Consider the following 22407-nt stretch of genomic DNA (forward strand, 5'->3'; position numbering starts at 1 on the left):
TTCTCAAGACTTGAAAAAGTTAAGACGAATTAGGAAATGACAGCTGTTAAGAAGGTCATACTATTGCAGGTATGCAGAGGGAGAAAAATCTCATTCAGGGAAAATTAGCTGAAGGGGTACAGTCGACTCCCGTGAGATCCTGAATTTAGGATCAAACACATGAATAGACTGAGTGCAGACCTGTCGGCAACTGTGACACTGCTTTCTTAGTCATTTTCTTGAGCTCATGACACCCCTAGATTGGGCATCACATTGTCAAATAGAACCTGTGCTGCCTTTGTTTCAGGGAACAAGAAATTTTGCTGCTGCCTGTCAGCTTCTTGAGGGAGGCAGACTTTATCACTGGCAACTTCCCCACGAGGGTCTTAGCAGAAGGACTATGGTGTGAGGATTTCTGCCACAGGAAGGATGTGATGTCCCATCCCTTCCTTTGCAGGAATGCAGGTGGGGATGTGGTACTTCCTGGGAGTGGGAGCCTCTGGTGATATAACAGGACCACTGAAAGTGCTAGGGGCTCCTGCACTGACATTAAGCTCTTGAGGGCACGAAGAAGGCATGCAAAGGTGGGAGAGGAAAGGACCCCTCACAGGGTTCACAAAATACAACTTTCCCAAGGACCCTAAAGGGAAGTTTGAACTTCTGAGCTGGAGCAGTTATTTCCAGAGCTGAGGCTGGGGAAGAATGATAAAGAAGTGGCACCGTATATTACAGCCTGTCTATTCATATCTTTCTGGGCATAATGTGACTTGACACCACATCATCATCCAACAGAGCATCCTGAGATGGCAACTGAAATAACTTGCACAAGCATGTGGAGATGCTGAAACCCTTAAGAGGCTCTGCAAGCAAAGGGACAAGTTGAGCTCCAAGCACAAACAGTGCACACCACTGATGTGACATGAAAAGGCTGCCTTGTGGGGGCATCTACCAGAGTCATGAGGTGTCACTCACACAGGAATCAAGATGCCTTGAAAAACCCTTCCTAGTGTAACCAAAAGCATTGTCTTTGGCCTGAATTAGCTTGGATCCTTCAAAAGCCTCAGCCATACCCTACTGGGACCCAAGGTTGATGGTAGCTGCTAAGGTGCAAGTAATGGTGCTTGTAGTGCTGAGGTGCTTGTAGTGGTCCTTCCACTGCAAGTGCAGTGGGAGCTGGGGCTGGGGCCAGGGAACACAGGCCTCCATACCTGAGGTTCATGTCACTGCTACCAGACCTGCAGTTGTATGTCAATCTGGCTGATTCTGGTGGGATGTCAAGCAAAACTGCTCACCCACCTCTTCATCTCACTGGTGCTACCACAGGGTGCCACAGGTGCCATAAAGTCCCCCTGAAAGAGGGAATTGTTTTTTATCTTGTCCCATTCTTGGGGATGTGGAAGAAACAGGAAAGATTCCAATTCGTGGGTTTGTATTTCAACACTGTACACATGCAATTGGTCTGCCCCATAAGGCATAGCACATGACTCTATCTTCCACGTGCCTACAAATTTGGGCATTTGTGTAATGAGTATTACAGAAAAAAGCTGCTCGTTTCATGGTTCAATCAGATCAGGACTGAAGCAGTCTCTTGTTTTACACAAAGGCATTTAATTATCTGCCAATCAGTGAACTATACATTCAGGATTGATATCAGCAATACAATGGATAAACCATAAGACTAGACATATAAGAAAGGTTACTGTACACAAATAGATTTGGCAACACCCTTTTACAAACAGCCCAAATTCTCAAATCCCACATTCACAACCCTCCAGCATGTGAAAGTTCTGCTTCTCATTTGGGAGCGTCAAATGCTAAGGGTTTACATGTACCCTTACCCTTCCTTACAACTACTAATGCCTTTGCAGGTGAAAAAGCCCCCTGTCAGGTCCTACACATGCACACACCCAAAATGTGGGTCACTGGTTGTTGTAACCTGTGCTGCCATCCCATAAGAAGTTGTTGGGGGTGCTGTGGGGAAGCAGGTTGATCTGGCATGGGCTGAGCTCATGATGACACAGGGAAAACTGGGTAGAGTCATAGAATGATAGAATCATAGAATGGCTTGGGTTGGAAGGGATCTTAAAGATCATCTTGTTCCACTCCCCTGCCATGGGCAGCAACACCTCCCACTTGATCAGGGTGCACAGTGCTTCATCCAGCCTGGCCTTGATCACCTACAGGGATGGTCTAACCAGGTTCTTTTCTCAGCTGTTTAAAGTATGGTGACTATGTAAAATGGTTTAATGTGTTTTGTCTGCAGACTTGGTTCTTTTAACTAAGCAGCAAGCTTTGTGTTGCTGATTTGCAGGGTCAATTGGAAAATTCAAAAGGGAAAAGCTCACTTGGCTAACACTTGTTTGTAATCTCTCCTAGTTGTCCCTGGCTAAGAATGCAGTGTGTGTGCCAGGGGAAGAATTCATGTGGGAGAGAAAGAGCATGTTTATTTTACAGTAGAGAGGTGGTTCACTAACTCATCACTGTATTTTCAGTGCCTTGAAGAAAAGATGTTTCTTTCTGTTTCAATTCTTCTTTAATACAAATGTAAATACTTAATTCCTCAAAAGCTCAGTACCTGTTTCTTAAATGCCACTTTAATAAAAAAGATATTTTCCTCCAAGTGGGTTGTTTAATCTTTAGTGGGGAATTGAACAGATAGGATACAGTAAATAGTAGGGTAATGATTTTGAAATAGCCCCATCAAACCAGTTATTGCCATGAGGTGTTATAAATAAATGAGAATGGTCTGACTGTGTAATGATTATGTTTACTCTCATCTTACTGTAACTGCTAAAGGTTCCCCTGAGTTGAAATTACATGTGTATTTACCTGTACTCTCCTTATAACCCTCTTTGGCCCCTGACTCAAGAAAACAAATAAATACACACTTATGGCAAAGCAGGCACTTAAAAAGCCCCAAACAGGGAAGTTTTATAAATAGGAGGAAAAGAGAAAGAGCTCTCCAGACGGTGGAGATAAAGCACTGGGGCCATGACAGCCTTCAGGTGAGTTATGCTGTTGTTCATGTTTCTGCAGTGATTAAGTGAAGGGTGCCTTTAGCTATCCAAGGGGACAGTTGCAGATGCAGGGGGTGGAGTGGTGCTGCTTATGGAGCTCTCTGGGCTCAGGGGCCGGGGGATGAGTTGAATAGTGCTTGCAGTAGGCATCTCTGAAAGCCAAGACGCAATCACTTTGTTAAATTAAAGCTAATTTCCTCCACTGTAAAGACAATATACACGATCACTGCTACCAAGTGATTATATTTAAAGTGAAAGGATGCAGAGGGAATGCCAATTCTTTTAGTCTATATTCGGTCACAGCTGTGAGAGATTAAGGGGTGTTTAAAATCTCTTATATGCCTGCCAAAAGTTTCAAATCATTAGAGCCAGTAGGTGTTTATCATTCCAGGCATTGTTTTAGATATTGGAAATTACAGAGCCACAGGTGACCATGTTCCTCACAAAAAAAAAAAAAAAAAAAAAAAAAAAAAAAAAAAAAAAAAAAAAAGGAGTGTGTTGGAAGCTCAAGAGAAAGAATTTGGGCTCCTTCTATCCTTGTTCAGCATATTCATTCCCAGAAGCCATTTCACCTGTATCTTTCAGCATCTCCACTAAAGTAAATCTCAGCCTAACTCACTCAGTTGTCAGGCCCAGCAAGCTTGCCATGCCTTAGACTTTAACACAGATAAGTTGACCCAGAAGTTTAACATGGATGGTGAAGAGCAGATATTAGTGTTCTTTTCCCTCCACTTCTATATTTATGTGTAAATGTGTATTGTGTGTTGGGTTGCAGTGTTGTCATATTTTCATCTGAATTTGTTTTCCAAACCGTGCAGTTTTCAAGTACAGACCATCACTTTTTTTTTTTTTTTTTGCAAAACTACGTTCAGTGGTAGAAATTGTTTCCTCTTTTCAGCAAGATGAAATGAAAATTGGCAGCTTTGCAAAGTAGATTAGTAAAGTAAAGATGCACAGCACTGGAGTAGCTAGTGTGGCTGGGTAAGAATTAGTGTCCATGTGAAGTCAAACACCAGGCTACAGAATCTGAAAGAGTTTCCATTTCACCTCTCTCTTTTCACGAGGTTAGCACTTTCCATGACAAGCATGACTTTCAGGTGCAGATGTTTTTCCACTTCATTGTTAGCTGACAGGTGTGTTTTTGTGAGATGTTTTGAGGAAAATCTATTCAATTTTCTGTGCTCCGGGAGCAGTCTTATTCACCAGTTTCTCTGGGTTTTGTGTCACTTCCTGCAGCAGATTGAAAAGAACTCTCCTCAGTGTGAAAAGAAAATCTTCGTATTTTCTTCCCCTCCCCATATGCAGATAATTAAAAAGCTCCTAAATCTGCAACTCTCGGTGCCTGTTGTGTTGTTGCATAAGACCTGCGTCCATGTTCAGCCTGCAGAGAATGGGTTAGATAATGAAGTTTGAAAGACTTAAATGTCGCTCGCAGTCAATCAGCATCAACCAGGAATTTTGGCAGACCTAATCGACCTTTTGTGACACTACAATGAATATACGCTCTGCCCAAAATAGCTGCCTCTGGGACAATTTGCATGAGAGATATGGACGCATTCACATCAATCTGAGCAGCTTCAGACAGAGAAGCTTAAAAGCTCAAGTGGTGAAACTTTTAATAACTCATCTCAGCTCCCTGCCCCCGACTTTTCCATTAATATTCCCATATTCTCTTCCCTTTAAATAGGAACATTAAGTGCAGATAAATAAAACATTAGGTTGATAAAATTACTTATATTGTGGTAGCAGCTGGAGGCCCTGATAAATACCTCGTGACTCTAGGCCCTGTTTGAATGGGTTACACAGAGACAGTGCCAGCTCCAGAGACACAAAGCTGAAGTTTCTGACAAGATGCAGGCAGACAATGCAAGAGAGGTGGAGAAAGAGATAACAAAAACAGTCATATTTGCATTAATTAGTAAACATCAGGCACTTCAGGAGTTTTACGTTATGTTTTTTATTTGTTTAAGTAGTCATACGCTATTGTTTATTACACCATACATTGTAATTGAGTGTATTTTGGTGTTATGAACACCAAAAACACATACATGACTTTTCAAAATTATGGTGTGGGACTTAGAAAGTAGTTTGTTACTACTTTAGACTCTTGTTTGTTATTTGTCAACAGTGGATGCTCGTGGATGTGCCTGTTAAGAAAGGTTGTTAGCAAAAGTTTGCTTTGCTTTGCCTTGCCTTACTTCACCTTGCCTTGCTTTGCCTTGCTTTGCTGCCTTGCCTTTATTCTCCTGGCAGGATTTGCATGAACAACCTGGAGAGTAAGTGAAAGAACTTTCACAACCACGTGGGTCACAACAAAACAACAAGAGGCACTGCACTAGTAAAGAGACCCAGGATGCTAGGATCACACTAACATTGCTGGTCACAAAGTCAGGTAAATTGTATGCATAACCCCAGGTTCTGTTGGAAAATGCAGAGCATTAAGAGTTTGTTGTTGTTGTTGTTTGTTTGTTTGTTTGTTTGTTTTCTGTCACTTTGCACTCCTGGCTGGAGCATTCAGTTCTTTGTGTGGTCTCTCTTAACAGCACAAGTTGAATATGGAGCCTTCCAACATAGAGCCACTGAGAAAAATGTATACAGGCTGGTGACTGGAGTAGAGGAAAAGGTATCTTCCTTTTTGTGTAATACTGAAATTTCTACATACAAACCGAATGGAGTAATATATTGCAATTACTGATACTTGACAATTACTATTCCTATTTATCCAATATTAACCTACAAATAAACCTTTTCAAGCAATCTTTGGCTTCCTTTCTTAAATAAAAGAAATCTCTCTGATTGCTCTGTCAGTCCATTCATTTCTAAAAAAATCAGAGAGTTTTCTTCAACTCCAGGCAGCTTTGAAAGAGAGCTCTCAGATATGTCACAATCCTGCAAGTTTCACAAAAGTAAGTGCCCAGAGAGATCTTTTCAGCATCAGCTATGAGCAAATCTGCCATGCAACTCCAATGCATGGAAGAGCACCCTTATCCATGCCCTTGAGGGCAACAGAAGCTTCAGCTGGAACTTTCATCTTGTTAAACTCTTGGAAATCCAACCATGAGACACAAATCAATGGAAACCCAGGCTTTGTTAGTCCTACCGCTCACAGGGGCAACTTGATTTTTAATATGAGGATCAAAAAAGCTATTAAAAGCCTAACTTTATACTCTGAAATTGGTTCTTTTCTGTGCTGTGTGAAAATTTGCATGTGGTTATGCTAATCTGGCCTTCCCAGTATGGGTGCTGAACATCCTGCTTAATGGTAACCACATTTAAGAACTCAGCTCTGAATGGGATCTTCTCAGTGCTAAACCCTTCTGAAAAAAAAAAATAATAAAAAATCCAGACATTTATTTTGGGAACCTAATAAAGATTTAGAATCCCAACTACAGGCACTTCTTTGTGCAGATCTTTGTCCGTAATGTGTCAGTTATAGCTGTACTCCAGGGCTCTGTGCTGTCAGGGTATTGTATGCAGACACATTGTGTGGCCTTTCATGCATGGACCCCCTTGACATAATTCCTCCAGAAGGATTTCAGGGCTTGGCTAGAAGGAAATACAGGCACTCTAGAGCGACATGTTAACCCCCGGGCAGTCCACTGCAGTTTTGTTCCTTGGAACTACAAGAGCAGTGCCTCTCTCCCCATGATGTGAACTCCTCAGCCTAGGAAATAGGGCACAGTGTGAGCTCTTTTCTGTTGGATTTCACTTTAGCCCACAGGCACTTCTAGACTGATCTCTTTGCATTAGCATACACCAAAGACAGAGTGGCAGCTGAGCTATTGAACTGCCAAAAAGGTCTCTTAAGAAAACTGGCCCTTCTTTCCCTGTGCTTCCCTCTGCCCAGATCGACGCTCGTTAGTTCAAATGGTACTGTGAAGTTTGTCACTTTAATGCATTGCCTGCTCTTTAAATTGCAATAAGAGGAGATGATGCTATTACTATAAGCCTATCCATTAAAAGAGCAGTAGAAGGGTCACTTTGGAAACTAAAAAAAAAAAAAAAAAAAAAAAAAATATATATATATATATTTTCTCCTTTTCAGATGTGTTAAAATGGGATTCTGAAATAACAATACAAAGATACAAAGCTGGGGAATGGACAAAGCATTAGAGTAGGTTCATTCCCTCAGACTGTCACTAACATTGGAAACAATTCTTCAGGGCACAAAACCTTTCAGAGGCTGGATCCTCTTTTTGTCTGAAATACCAAGCCTCTCCCTGACTTTTTGCATATTACAACAGCATTTTTTGCCATTGTGGTGGCAGAACAGCTGGGACAGGCCCAGCCAGCTGATTTCTTAAGATCTTGAAACCTTGTGACATTTTTTACATCAGACAGCACTTGTGAGGTGTTGTTGGCCTCTCCTGGCTTACAAGCTCTCCTAATTAAGTAGTGCAGTGACACAGGATAAAAAACCACAGTGCCTCCAGGTCTTATGGTATGCTTGTGAAAGGTCACCTCGCTAAGTAAGTGAGCAACTTAAATGTTCTGTAGGCACAGTTTGCAGGTATATAACACCGGTGTAGAGCAGCATAAGGATTTAGGCCACAGCTGCAGGTACTGGGAAGTGTCACTTTATTGGGATTACATCCAGAAGTGGCAAGGACTGCTATCCTGAAGAAGGAAAGCTCTGATTTCTAAACCAGTGCTGAGAGAGCATGCTCAGCCTTGAAAGGCAGCAGTGTCAGAAGAGAGCACAATCCTCAAGCAGGGGACAGAAAACACTGAGATATCTGCTGCTTGCTAATTCTCTTACAAATAATAGGAAATGGGGAGGGTGAATTCCTGCACTGGCGATAACTCTCAAATTGTGGATGAGTGAAAGAAATGGGAAGTGATAAGGAAAAAGCAGGATTGTCAAGCACAATGTACTAAAGAGGATAAAACAAACAAACAAACAAACAAGCAAAAAACTTAGAGGAAAAGGAAAGGAGAAAGAAGTCATTTTATGAAAGGTAACTCCAAGTTTTGTTGTGGAGGTTCTCTTAAGTTCCTAGTATATATATAGAAGTCACTGCCTTTTATATTTTGCTCATATATCTAGGCCAAATGACAGTCGTACTTCTTAGAAAATGGTTGGCCACCATGTCTAGCTTTTACTGATGTCCCATTAACAATCTAACATAAAGACAAATTCAACAGCTAGTGTTTTGCTGTTTTTTTGTTTGTTTGTTTGTTTGTTTGTTTGTTTTTTAATTCTCTATGGAACTTAACTTCAGAACAAGAAAGTAATGCATAAAAAGCCAATGTAAATTAGAAATAAGTAGCAGGGGAGCCTGGCACCAGTGAGACTAGAGAAAGTAGTAAACCTAAATGGTATAAGATGTGTCCTGTGTAGTTCATGAATTTTTTATTAGTGTTGCTGTGATACCAGGCTTATTGGACTCTCAGTGACCTATTGCTAAGGTCCAAATCCCCTGGTGGTGGTATCTTTCCCTCTTATTTCTCTCCCTCTCAGCATTTAGGAAAACAAGAGGTGTATCTACTTACAAGAACTCTTCCTGGAGCTATTTACCCTAAAACTGAGTTTCTACCCAAAAGGACTCAGTGTCTTAGCTGAATGATGCCTCTCACCAGAGAACACTTTGTATTGAAGAAGATACTGAATTTCTAATATATATTCCTGGTGGAGGGAAGCTGTAACTCAGCTGACACAAACACATTACAGTATGTTGTTCCAGGCTGTTCCCGTGCAAAATTAGCTCTATCTTTCTCAGTAATTAATTGTATTCCTGCAGGTGAAACAACTTTGTGTCTTGGTTTCAAGTAAGTTCCATAAGATGTACTTTTCCCCATCACTGTCTCCACGACAAAGACTGAGCTGTTCTGCCCTTACTGTGCTCAGTACGACATGCCAAGAAGTCCTTCTTCTATCAAGGTCTCAATGAAACTGTCACTGAAAGCAGCTGAAACTGAATCAACAATTGCAAGTACACAAAGCTGAGTTACCACACTTCTTCCCCTGCTTGTCATTCATGCGAATGACTGTTTCTAGAGGTCAGAGAGGACAAATAAATGCATAGGCTGAGAGAATGATTTGGAGTACTAAAGGGAGCTAGATTTAAATTTTGGAAGAAAGATAGTTGTTATTCAAAGGAGGTGACTAGTTGAAAACTGCTCTGCCTCTCTGCCATTTTAAAGATGTAAAATGCATTTTAGCTATTTTATGAACACTAAGCTAACAGCACTGGGGGCCAAGGCCATCCTTTTAGCCCTTTAGTACATAACAGGAGGTAGCTCTGCAGCCTGTCCCTTGTTCTGTCAAATCATATTTCCAGGTCCATCTGTCCTGTAACCCGGGTATTACCCACAAAGTTTAGTGATAACGTGGAAATATAAGATTTGGCTGTTGTGGAATTCGTGTCTAGTCAGAAGCTTCTCTTTTCCCTGGCCTTTTCTGTTGCAATGCTGCTGCTATGATGTTTTGTAGTGTTAGTAAATGCAAAGGCATGGCTGGTACATAGTTTTTCTTTACAATTTTTCATCTGAAAATTGGATTGCTGACACTCAGCTTACCACACTGTGTGTTGTGTCTTCTGAACAGGGGGAGAAGAGATAGTATTGATATTACAAAGATTCCAAATGAAAACTGGCTTTTTCAATTCCAAAACATCCATGTGGTGAGTTGTGGTAGATGTAGTTCAGGAACCCCACACTCTAACTTATCTAGACACACAAGGTGTCATTCCTCCAGTAAACTCAGTCCGAAGTGAGAAACGAGACACCTGAACTACAACTTCACTAACAGATGAGAGTAAAAATATTTGAATATTTGGATTAAATATTTCAGGTCTCAATTTATTGGGGTGGGGGCACTAAGTCTATACAAGTTTTTGATGAAGCAGACTTGTTTGTGTTCATGTCAAAATTTGCTGTCTGGTGTTTTCCACTCAGACCTGGCAAAAGACAGGTCAACAGTTCTTTTCACTTAGTAAAATCACTGGTAAAATCACACACAAAAAAATCAAGAAATATATAGCAGGTCAGACTGGCCTCAGCAGAGGGCTGTTTTTTTTCTGTCTTGAGGAAAGTTGCTGTTGAAATTGGTATGAAATCATTACCACACTTAATAAAAGAACACTTTTTTTTTTTGAAAGATTACCTGCCATAAAGCAGATGCAAGAGACTTCATCTGGGAATATCTATTTGGGCAATTTGCAGAGAGCGTTTTGAGCGGAGAATGGTAATTCAAAACATTTCACTTTTGGCTTCTCCTTATCCTTCACGCTTTAATCCTCACCCATGTGCGCTCGCTCATACGCGCACTCATAAACTTTACTCAGATGTGGACGCACTTTAATCTTGGACCTGATTCACTTCCCAGCATGAAACTGATTAAAAAAAAAGGGGGGGGGGGGGGAGTGGGATGTGGAGACTGTGAGCAGAATGAGCGAGTCAGGGCTTTCACATTGCTAAAGTGCCTTGGCTTCACTCTGTGACAAGCCTTTGCTTTTAAGGAGCAGTGGCCAAACAAGGAGCTCTGAAACAGGGTTTCATTTCACCCTCCTCCATGACTGTGGGGCACAAGTCCTAGGCATGATTTATTACAGACTACAGGAAGGAGCAGGGTCTTCCTCCAAATATTGGAAAAGAATGGGCAGAGCTCCCTGCTGCTCCTCCTCCACCTTTCTCTACCATAGGCACAGTGCCACTCCTCACATTGCTAGGGGTGAGATGGGACATGGGACTCATTTTGAGAACGAGCTGGTTGTCCACATGACCAATACCTCCACAACACCTCTACATGCCCTGAAAGTGAAATCACTGGAGGATACAGGAGGATACAACAATTTGCAGGATACCTGCTAAGGGTCAGATCCCCAAAGCCCTTGCTGTAGAGCAGTTTGGAAAACTGATAAGAAAAAGACATGGGATGCCTGCCTCTGGAGCAGAGATTGGTGTATGGGACATCCCCTGTCCTAAGTATGCCAAAACCACCAGATTAGCACACACTTTTTCTTCCATACTTCCTTCTAGCACAGTTTGTGTCTGGGTTACACGTTGACTTGGCATCAATGGAAGAAATGGTAAATCTCTCATGTCCCCATCTGTCTCAGTCCAGAACAGCCCACCCTCTCAAAAAAAAAAAAAAAAAAAAAAGGGTTCAAATCCTACCTCTGTTCAGGTTCTTCACTTTGAGGAAGCCAGACCTTCTAGCATATATACACCCTAAAGGAATACTTTAACTACTTATCTAGTTTCCAAAAGAGACACTCAATTACCAATTTATCTTGTAGTGAGATTTTAAATGAAAAAAAGTAGTACCTACCTCCATTTTACAAACAAACAAGTCAGGCTCATATTTTCAGAATAGGGCTTCAGGACATAAATATACTGTGGAGGCAAATAAGGGAGCATGAATCACCTGGAAACATGTCCAGTAACATTAGAGAAAAAAAAATATTTGAATTTTCAGGAAAAAAAAAATAAATCTGGAGTTGATTTATTAGGAAAAGGGGATGAAAGGGATGAAAGGGAGTGAAGAAGGACCAAATTGTACTGTCCTGATGAAAGCTGTTATTGCAATCAGTACAAAATAATTACCTTCCTGTACAAAAAGACATTTAAGAAAAGGTTACATGTGTGGAACAGATACAAAGAGAAGGGCAACTTTGAGGATACACCTGTCCCCAGTATTTCCTGTTATCTAAGTCTGAGCAATCTGGGTTTCAGCTGATGCCATAGCCAGCCATCCAGTTGTTCCATTTTGAAGCATCTCTTTCTTTCCACATGTTGTTTTGGACCTAAGTTTTGGACACCTAAATGTTATTCTTTTCTAGATGTTGGATCCAGGTTTGTGTCCCTCAATTCTTTCAGAAAAACTATGGAGCATAATCTTCACAAGGAGAAATTGCCTCAAATTTCATTTGGTGCATTGTAAGTAAAGTGGAGCATTACAAATTATGATCCTCCATATTCAGATGAAAGCTGAATTTCCATTTCCACCTGTGAGGTTTCAGAACTGCACAGGCAGGTAGTAAGCAGACACTGGGCAAAAGGGCACCAATGTATCATGCCTTTGTTCATTTGTTTCCCTGAAACAATAATTAAGAGCCTTGAGTAAATCGCACCAGAATTATGTGCCACCGCAGTAGCATGACAATGCAGACATCATCTGTGAGAAATTTGCTTGTGCTCTGGCAGCCAAATTAAACAAGATGAAGCACTGGGGATGCATTCTTGTTTTGTGGCTTTTGTTTAAAGTGAGGTTACACCTAAGAATGTGGTGATAAAAATGGCACTTTATGCACCGGTCTCCTAGTCTTAACAGCAGCCCTTATTTTTACTGACACAAATAAAATCTTACTGGTGTCAGCACTGTAGTCAGGGAAAAGTGAGCTCTGTTCTATGTTGCCACATCCATCATGAAAACACACACCCCCTCCTCCTTTTTGACCCCAGAATCATTGTTGTTAGTGATGATGTATGAAACAGAAAGAACATAACTTGATTGTGAGAAATTGCTTTGAACTTGTATTTGCTGGCAGGTGAAAGCCTTATTTTTGAGTTTTAAATGAAGCGTGTTTGGTATGGAAGTCACTGAGAGGGAATAAATAGGGAAGGCTAAGAATTCATTTTACAGAGTCACTTTTCAGACTGTAACTGTACTTTAAAAAAGGAGAATGGGCTGAATTTAAGTGCTGATGAAAGGCTCTGGACTGACAGTCCTGGAGAATAATGTTCTCAAGATATTGTTCTCATCTTTTCTGTTATAGTGGGAGTTCCTTGCTAATTACCAGTCAGTCTGAGGGCTATGTTTCCCATCCCTTCAGACTACTAACTCACATCAGAATGCCATCCTGGTCAATGTGAAATCCAGAAGTGGTAGTAGGCAAGGCCAAATGACAGCAAATAAAGGTGTTAATCTATCTGTGATGTGTACTTGTGCTGCAGTGGTTTCGGGTAATAACAGCAATTGGTACCTTTCCAAAATGGCCCTTTGAGATGACAGGTGTGCTCAGTGTTAATGCAGCCACATGCCTCATTCTAGTTGGCAACCTATTGCTGGTCAGCTTGTTGGTCCAGCAATTATGTCCTGGGAGAAGCAGGGCAATCACTGCTTTTTCTTCCCATCTTCTTATCTCTTTGTCCTGTTTGCTTTCATCAGAGTGCAAGACAGAAGCACCTGAAATGGTGGCTTTTCTGAAAACCTCTGTCCACAAAGAAACTAACCTGAGACAAGTTCCTCAGGGCTAATACTGCAAGGGTTTGCAAACACTTTACCTCCACATTGTTTGGTCTACTGGGGGAAGAGGTAATAATCTCAAAGCTTCACAGAGCTTTGAGCAACCTCTCCAAGAATGGTGCTGCTGCCAGCAACTCATAGGTGATTTGGACATCTGAGTGTGATGACTACCTGGAGCTGATCTCTGCCTGCATGTGTCATACAGGTGACATCCTTTGCGTTAACAGAGAAGACAACGTGCAGCTGAGAAAAACTTATATTTGGGTCCCACTATGCCAGTTGCCATCAAAACCGCAATCCTTCTCTAAAATGCAGCTATGTCCACTGATGAGTCCTAAGTGTCAGTGGAAAAGCAACAGCATGGAGGCATGCACCCATGAAGCAAATTATCATATTAACTGTACTTTCATTGGGAATCAGTTTAAAATGGGTTTCTAATATGGGGTATTCCCTTTACTTTGTGGACCCCTATGAATCACTGTTACATGCCATGGTGAAAAAAAAAAGAGTGACCTGAAGACAGAAACACGCCCAAGATTCCACCAAGTCCATTGTCAGCTTCACAGTTCTGGCTGTTGTTACATGAAATAGTGGCATCACAGTGCTCTTGCATGCACACACGCACTCTTGTCAAAGGGTATAGGTCCCTGAGGGAGCTATCAAAGGTGTGGGTAATGTGGTTCTTCCAACATGGCCAGCCAACCCACTTTAATCTTTCATATCCTTCTGATTACAAGCAATAGTACATGTATGTCTCTGCAGTAGCACTTTTTACCTCCGTTCTGTTTCCCTCAAGGTTCAACAAATCCTCTTCGTGGATTTTTGATGAGAATTTTTTCACTTATTGTCCGCCAGTCTGAGGAATTATACCTCTTCCATTTTTTTTTAATTTTTTTTTTCCCCTGAATTTACATGGCTTGCTGCCTCTGGGTTCTAGCTATGCATTATGTCTCTCATTTTCCATCTGTAGTTTATGACCATTGAGTCTGTTTGGCAAGTGTGTGCCTTACATTTGTATAATATAGCACACAGAGGTCTACTAATGTTATAGGTCTGCATGGAGATCTGTGGCATCCTACAGTCTTTTATAGTGTTTAATGGGCTCTTCCCAAAGACTTGTATTTTTGTATGTTGCCTGGGCATACAGAGTGTCATTCAGAATTGTTGATACACTGACCCACTGTGCAATGCTGTTGCAGAAGCAGACAAATAACCTCTCATTTGGATGTAACCCTTGTTACTCCAAACCAATGATGCCCAAAGATCAATTCCTGCGAGACTTTGCATATGGCTTTGGAAGGCTAAAAACTGAGGCTAAAAACAAAACTAAAAAATAATATAAAAATAAAAATACAGTGTTGTCTAGGGTATATTTAGAGTAAATACAGTACCACCAGGCAGAGGGTCCTGCCCTAGAGTTTTGAAATAAAGAAAATATATGCTGTTCTCCTTGATGTGGGAGCCTGAACATTTCCTTCCATGTGTTCAGTATCTCAGGAAAGTGAATCAGTTCTGTTCAAAAGTGTAAATGTTCTAGTAGTTTAATGCTAGCCTGAAACTTTCTGTTTTCACTCAGGACTTAAGAATATATCAATTGTTTTTCCCCAGAAACCACACAGGAAAGAAATTGGTCCTATTTCTAAACTACGATTGAATTATCATTAGGATGGACTCTCAGAAGGGTGATTGTACTTGAGAGCACATGACAGAAATTTTGATTTTAAGACAACAGTTTTTCCAGGATAGCTAACAAGTTGTGCATAGCTAGATCAAAGAAAAATAAGTAGAAATTCTATGTTTACATTAAATTTCATATAAGGTTTTACATTTCCATTTTTATCTTATTTGCTTCATCTACTATTGCTTTCAAACATGATACCAGCTCTGCCCAACAGTTTGACTTTCTATCAGTAAGAAGGACCAGATGGAGTCTATTTAAGAAAGTCTGTGAAGGGGAAATAATTTCTTAATTTTTTTGAGGGCGGGAGGAGGTTAACATTTTTGTTAATGGCATCTGTAAGGTGAAAATGTTGTCCGTAGTTAATTTTTCAGGAAGGAAACTAATTTGGCTTTTATTAATTATGTTGATAGTGGCCACAGACAGTTTCATTCTTTTTTTGAGTAATAGTCTAGGGGAACGGGCTTTTGAAGGAAAAGGACAGAATATTCTGCTTGTGCAGCTATTAATACAAGTATCTCTGCAATTACTTTGCTTGAGAGTATCTCTGCTTGCATATATTGGGCAAATTAGTCAGTTGCACTGTATTTCTGAAACATGCTAGGGCTGAAGGTGTCAAATAAATAAATCCCATGTTTATTCAGACCCATGTTTTGAAAGCTCATTTGAGATGTTGCCAACATCACATAATTTTCTGAGTTTTAATTTGTAGAAGTTACCCTTTTGTTCCTGTCATACAACAGTGGTGTCAAAGAAGACATGATAGTCATTACTGGTCTTTTCAATTTTGCTCTTTTTGTATGAAGCTGGGTGTTTTTCTTTTGTGTCAGAACTCTTGGTTTGCAGAAGTCCTTCTGATATTCTATGAAGTTTTGACCATCCCAGATCTGTCTTCAGTTAAACTCTACAGCTCATGTCAATTTATGTTGGTGTGACATGTTCGGTAGTGTTAGTTTGGTAATATAAGGTTGTATATCATTACAGTTGTGGAAAAAAATATCCAGGCAGAATATAATTGCTCAAAATTTATCTGGGGAACATGTTAAGCTATTTATTTTTACACACACACACACAAAAGAACCTGAGCAACAACAAATTTGGACATACTTGATTGTATATGTTCGTACAGGAATCATCAGACACAACTGAGTGAGATACATGGTGAAAACAACTGAAACACTTATTTCTCAAATACATACAGCAATTTTAAAAGTTCCTGACTTGAACAAGATTAAAAGTGTGAGAAGGGTTTTCAAAATACACAGAATACTTTTCAGACTGGGCACGTAACGCTTGTGCTTGTTGTTTAAGATGGCAAAATGGTTTTAGTTCTGAATATATTTTTACTTCTTACTCGTCCTTCAAGCCGAGTAATAATAAAATAAAAGTAGTAAAAATACATGGTGTCTGCTTTGTACCATCTCCCGGACAGTTGCCCTGTTCGCCAGGAAGCTTCTCAAGCCTCTTGTTCTTCCTAATTTTCCTGTTTGTAAAACTGGGCTATGGGAAAATGACAAACATCAGGAAAACACATCAGGGAACGACAGATGTGCAAACAAGTGGTAAAGCAACACACTGTAAACTACTCTGACAGCTATCTGTAACAGGTTTTTGGGAAAGGGATTTACAGCTTACATTAACGTTGCTCAAATGGTGTCTCAAAGTTTAAAAGTGGCCCGAAATAATTCTGTCTGGGTTATCATTTTCCTTTTCCTGCATCCTGCACTGCTTTTCCCTAAGTAAGTAGGTATCATCTGATTTCTGAAATATGTCCTGAATTGTCAGGAGGCTCAAAAATTTGGAAAGGACAGATTGTGGGCAATTCCAGTACACAAATCAAGCAAATGTTGTCTGTGTTCTTCAAGAAATCAAAGGGAGGATCCTAATGATGTAGGAATATTTGTAAGTATTGGCTGACTTGAGTGCTACTTTGAATAACAGTAAATGCAGAGATTTATTGCTCTATAAGTCTGTGGCTAGTGGCAGGGACCCATTTCTAGATTTGCCAAGGAACTCCAGTGGAGCAGAGCATAAAGCCCCCAAGGTATGTACATTAAAACTTTGCCTGGTTTGTTTGTGTGTCTGTGTGTTCAGAACTGCCAGAATAACCTGTTACTGCTTCTTGGAGTCATGATGATGCAAACCCAAATTCTGAGTAAAATCAGAGCGGCCCCTGCTGTGATGAGACTGTGCATTTGCTGAGACTGCAGTTCACTCGTAGGCTGAAAAGAGCCTGGCCACACCAGGAAAATAAAGCTCAATTGACATTTTCCTGCTGGGACCATTTGCTACCCCTTAGGGCTGCTGAACTCTGGAGCTATTTCTCTCTGATCCCGTAATAGCCATCTGTTAATAGTGTGTTTAGCACATTGCATGGGGAACAAGAGGGTGACGGGATGGTAGTTGAACTGTATATATGAGGAACACAGCAGAAACATGTGCTTCCTGCTCTCCAGAGCCTGATAACAAAACAAAACAAAAATGCTATTGAGAGCTGTTGTTGCAGTCGAACAAAGCGTAATAAAATCTCTTCAAAGAGCCATCTGGACTATGCTAAGGATGCTGCTCCATGCTAAATACCCTTGCTTTGGCAAGCCTGTGTTATGATCAACATCTAGGGTTCTTTGGTCTATTCCAGCAGTCTCAGGCTGGAGAGCTGCACTAGTTGACAATAACTCTGACGTCCTTGGAGATTTAATTGCAGACTGCGCTGACTGGCTCAGGCCTGGCGTGAGAGGAAAATGTTCGTATTCTCTCTCTCTTTTTGTTTGTTTTGAGGAAAGGCTGTAACATCTTTTTCAGCTATCCACACAATCAAATTTGGCTGTGAGGCATGGTCTTGAGGAGAGTTTTGCAAGTTCACTGCATGACAGACTGCCTCTGTTCAGAGCTGCAGTGAAAGTCCACTGATTGCATTGAAGAAAAGGTTTTACCTCTGCTTGTAAAGGTCAGCAGAAAGACCAATGATAATAGAGAATAAATCATCCTATGATTTTGTTTTCCTTTCAGTGATGAAATCTGGTTACTCTATAATCCATGTTTGCTGAAAAGTGACGTTTAAAACATGATTGTTCTTTCTGTCTTGAAATCATCAATTGTCTTTAGCCTCTATTGGCAGTTCTTGTTCCCAGCTACAAAAATAAAACTTTAAATAAGGTTAATATTCACTACCCTTTCACCCAGGGCTAACCCATCTTCCCCTGTGTTTGCTGGCAGCCCTTCAGTGTTGTGGATCCAGATCTCAGAGATGCTGAGTTACCTCCATTCCTGCAGCATGCCTCCTCACCATGAAGGATTCAGAAAGAACCAAAGGAGCTGGAATGGCTGTAACGTTCCTACATCATGGCAATTCTTGTCCTACACAGAGATTTGTTGGAAGTACTGACAGATGATGTAAGGTTGTCCTAGACCTTCCAAGGGAAGCTGGATTCAGGGCAAAGAAATGTCAGCATAAAAAAGATTTGAGAGCATGTTTGTGTTTTTGAACAGGTTGTTCTTTAAGTGGTGCTCAACATCTCTCAGATGAAGTTTGGTGCTAGTTCAAGTATAGTTATGTTGCCAGTGAGGCAAGCGAGGTCCTTTCACATGAAAGATTTGCATTGTCTCATGTATATATACAGCTAGGAGTGAAGCATGTACAGTCTCAGAAATCATGTGTGAGAAAAAGAGCATGTAGGTTGCCTCAAAAATCTTTCCTGATTTTGTAGCATTACTAGAAAGAACAATCTCTTTTGCTCTCTTTTTAACTAAGTGAAGCTGATCTACAAATCATGCAATTACCGGCTTTTTTTTTTTTTTTTTTCCCAGATAGAACCCTCCTTAAAGGCAGACGTTGTGCTTGCAGCTTTAAAAGCCAAGTACTAGTCATGAGAAGAATACAACAAATTAAAAACATTATTAGCATGAGAATTAATGAACCTAAAGCCTTTATTAGGTTTGTCTGACATCCAGAAACCCAAAGGGTATTTGCACTGATAGGAGTCAGTGACCTGAGAAGATTAAGCATTGCCAACTAATTATGATGTCCTTAAAAGAGGGGATTCTTTGCATTAATACTGAGATTTTTAATTTTATTTTTTTTAATATAGAGCTTTTGTGGACCATCAGCACTACAATCCACAAGTGTATAGCTAGTGCCTTTTCTATTCACTGAGATATATTACATCTCTCTGCCAATGATAGTAATTGCCTATATGGGAAAGTACCATTACGAGAGCACTTAAATGCATTTGTAACTATTTCTAACTCATCTGTAGCTGCTGGAAATGTAGAGAAGGAGCCAGAACCATGTGAGCAGGCAGCTGCTGTTGGCAACCAGTCCCACGTGCTCCATGGGTGCAGCCTGAGAACCCATGTATTGGAGCAGGAGGCTAGGTCACAGCTGCAACCTATGTTTAAAAAAAAATGAAAAATGCCAGCAGAACTTTGCCTACTGAATTGATGCTGGGAGGAGGGGGAGTGAGAGGGTTGGAGTCATGAAAAGCTTTATTACTGATTTTCATTACTACTGAGTTGTGCAACTTCAGGTGCCTTGAAGCTTTAGGCCTCTGTTCTCATCACAATTAAGTGATAATTTTTAAGCCCATTGCAAAGAACCGTCTTCTGGGACAGCTGATGAACTTGGTAATTAAGAGAACTGCTGTGTTGAAACAGATCAACAGATCCATCTGGCACAGGATCCTGTCTCCAGTATTGCCCCATGATGGAAAGAATATGAGAAACTGGACACAGAATGTGATCCTTCCCCCGACATACCCCTCACTCTTCCTGAAAGAGGAAGTGTAGGAGCTTGAACAGTCAGCTATTGCAATCCACCATAGATATACCTTTGGTTTGGGCTTGACTCCACTGCTGGTAGCAGCAGTTGCCTCCATTGTTATTCAATTATACCGGAAAATGTCAATTCTGATTAAATCTCTTGTTGCGTTATGCAAATCTTTGCCCTAATCCAGAACATTTATATAAGCTTCTGTGACATAGCTGCTCCAGTCTGAATGTCACGACTCTTTCTTCCCATGCTGGTCTGACACACATCCCAGCTGGCACGTCACCCCTCAGCAGGACCTGCAGGGCTAGTCATGCATCCTTGTCACTAGCACTGGGCAATCCTTACAGGATTTATTTTACCACTAGCGACTGAAACTACATAATAGGAGGACTTTGAACAAAATAGGCTGTCCATTGCCTTCTAATAGCAAGTCATTCCTCTGATCTGTTCTCCTTCATCCATTCTCAATCATCCTGAAGTCACATAATTATTCCAGAGAACTGTCACCACTGCACAGAGGGATATTTCATGGGTGCAGTAACTCCGCAGTGGGTCCTACACTCCCAAGACTCTTTCAAGGAGCAATACACAAGGTCAAAAGAATTAGCAAAAGTAAATTTATAGAAGAAATGACTCATGTCAAGAATAGATTGGAATTGGAAAGGACCCAACTGATGAATGAGCAGCAGCAGCTGGGCCAAGTTACTGCTACATGAAGGATGTTCTGAATAATGGTCAGGAGACCGACTGGGGTTTTCCAAGACCCTTTGTATGTCCCTGTACTTCAGCAGTCCTTCTGTTCCTCCTGCTCCTGGACTTTAGCTGAGGATGTATGTAGCTTATGATCTGGATTTTGGAAATGCTGGACCTGTTCCTGGAAGGCATTAGCAGTCTGCACAGGGGGTGATCAGCTAAATTCTGCCTTGAAAATTGCTGGGGTGGGAGTGGCAGTGAGAGAGAATTTGTTGTTTCTGTGAAGTTTCCTAGAAGCCCTACAAGGCATTGTTGGGAGGAGATGGGAACACTAACCAAGCAGAACAAGATTATAGATCAGTTGTCAAACTGGCAAAGAAATCTTTCCTTCTTTGGAAAGATTGCTTGCTGAGGATCATTAACCATTTAGGACAGACTTTTTTTCTTTATCTTACCTTTCTGTTGTTGTTGTAATGCATTTCAGACCTAGCAATATGAATATGAAGCCTCATTATGACAAAATAATATCCCATTTGTTTTCTGAAACCAGTCTTTCAGTTCTGATTAGAGAAAAGACGTGTCTTGTTGGAATTTAATATATTCAGTGACTCTGAGAGTAGAGACTGCTCTACAGAGGCATTTCAAGATCTCAGAAAACAAGCAGAAATGCAAACAGTGCTCCTATCACTTAACCATTAAGCTACCTTTACATTTCCAAACAAGACTATACAGAGGCTTAGCTGTCTGTGCATAGGAACAGGAGGAAAAGAAGGATCCCTCTCTTCTCTAGTGAATTCTCTCTTGATCTTGGAGCTAGGCTCAGTGTAGTGAGCACATTTATGCACCCATTTTCTACTTGTTGCAGATGGATGCCAAGTGGTTGAAATAGTGACACTGCTGCCATCACCCTCCTAGTGACGAGTCCTGTACTTGGTGTCAGTAATAATTTAGTTATATTTGGTTGTAAATGTCATATTTCTTATGCAATTGTTACAATAATACAGTCACTAGAATGAACCAGCACATAATGAACTCTGAAATGGGGTAGGATTATTCCTACAAAGGAACAATCTGTACAAAGGATGGCCATTCTGAAATGCATATATCCATTTCTGTAAAGGGAGTGATATAATTGTGCTGAATTTGAGAAGGGATTAAGCTGCCTAAATATGGGCATTTGACTAAACATGGGCAGGAAACTAAAATGGTTTCTACTAACTCTACAAGGGGTTGTCAAATATGCCAGCAGTCCCCCAAGGATAAACACATCACCACCTAGAGTGATGGTTAGGGGGCAGCCTAGGAAATTTGAGGTTTAAAAAAATAATAAAAAATAAATAATAAAATAAAACAACATTACAAGGCAAAGTCCTCACCACTGGGTACAGGGACCTTGAATGATATATTGGGTGATACAGGAAAAATGAGACGAAGGACAGGAGAAGGAAAAACTGGGAAGATGGAAATCACTGTTGTCATGATTGTACAGAGGAGCTTGTACAAAAGTCAATAAATAATAGCCATCAAGATGTAGCAGCAAGAATGAAGGCTAATTGGAAAATGTGTTTTTACCTGTATATTTTCTGATAGAAAATGAACAAACCTGGACTGAGCATCATTGTTTGAGGCTTTTATGGAGAAAAAGTGAACTACTTCCCAAACCAAAACAAACACTGTCACTATTGACAAATAATAAATGAAATCTGAACATGTATCTGCCTCCCACCTTCAGATTTGATGAGAAATGAACTTTTCCCACAGAAATGTCTGTGTTTATGGAAAAAGCCAAGGCAGGAGGACAGATCACTACAAATTAAAAAATTCAGTTCTTTTTTTTTTTTTTTTTTTTTTTTTTTCTAGAAACATAAAATTTTTCACTTCTGGTTTTTAATTTTTGCAATGTATCCTGAGGCTGGATCATTATCCTCATTAATCCTTTGCTGGGACAGCATCTGAGGCACAGCCTGGGCTATTGCAAACAGCCCTAGTGATTTTTTTTGTGCCCCTGAACTAAATGTGCATGATGCATATGCAGTACAGGTACCCTGCAGAACTTCACAGACACTCTGAAACCCACAGGACA

This window comes from Anas platyrhynchos, chromosome 1 (genome assembly GCF_047663525.1).
Source record: "Anas platyrhynchos isolate ZD024472 breed Pekin duck chromosome 1, IASCAAS_PekinDuck_T2T, whole genome shotgun sequence".
In the NCBI taxonomy this organism is placed as follows: domain Eukaryota; kingdom Metazoa; phylum Chordata; class Aves; order Anseriformes; family Anatidae; genus Anas; species Anas platyrhynchos.